General features: G+C 33.1%; 1 long non-coding RNA gene across 1 annotated transcript; it reads right to left on the bottom strand.

Annotated features, from left to right (window-relative positions):
• Positions 1-20: 20 nt before the first annotated feature.
• On the bottom strand, positions 21-235 carry LOC118751714. The gene is made up of 2 exons (XR_004994583.1): positions 202-235; positions 21-147 (listed from the first exon to the last, which is right to left on the bottom strand). It is a non-coding gene; the product is annotated as an uncharacterized LOC118751714 (long non-coding RNA).
• Positions 236-874: the final 639 nt, after the last annotated feature.

Genomic DNA, 874 nt, shown 5'->3' on the forward strand with positions numbered 1-874 from the left:
TGCGACCACTACTGCCAAACCGTTATGCAAAAGAACTTTTCACAAAAAGTGAAATAAAAGATGTTTGGGGTGATTCGAGGCCGGAGACCAAAATAAAAATATCCACAATCCTCGTTGGAATTTATACTATGTGGAATGTTTTATTTCCTTTAGAAAATATTAAATTAGGTAACATTAATTTAATTAACAAATTCTACTTACACTTTTGTGTGATTCCTCCGATATGCCAGCCACCACAATATAACCAGTAAACAACCTTCGGTGAATTTGGCGACTGCCTTCCTCGGGGATGAATATGCTAGGGATGAAATTATTGGTACACACGCCTTCCAAGCACGCAGGGTTGCTTTTAATAAACAAAAAATAATTAACTCCAAATAGTTTCAAAAAGTATAGTGTAAAACGAAATTTATTGAATAATTCAACATAAAATGGTATACATAAATGACGCAATTTCTAAACGATTTAAATTAAACGCATTTGAGAATTGATAGAAAAGTACTACGGATTGTAAATTTTTTTAACTATGAGGTGAATGAAAATTTTCAACCCGGCCTGATGGTTTGATTTTATTACTAAGGCGTCTAATAAATTCATGGCTTTTAGTTCTAGAAGAATAAATGTTAGTAAAGACAAGTCTTTTTTGTATAATTTCTGATTTTAATTGCTCAACTTCTTTTGAACCAGAGCAACTGTCAAAAATTTCCAGCAGCAAAAAGTTACGAATTGGCACAGCAGAAATGTAAATTTTTCTCGCCATAATAAAAAGTTTTTTCAACATGGAACTTTTCTACTAATTGACATGAAATTACTATCCCAACGCTCGGAGCGCTGCCACTGAGGGCCTTTGCCAACTGATTAAAAAGAGAAAATT

The sequence above is a fragment of the Rhagoletis pomonella genome, unplaced genomic scaffold (assembly GCF_013731165.1).
Source record: "Rhagoletis pomonella isolate Grant_MI unplaced genomic scaffold, Rhpom_1.0 Rhpom_scaffold_00927, whole genome shotgun sequence".
Lineage (NCBI taxonomy): Eukaryota > Metazoa > Arthropoda > Insecta > Diptera > Tephritidae > Rhagoletis > Rhagoletis pomonella.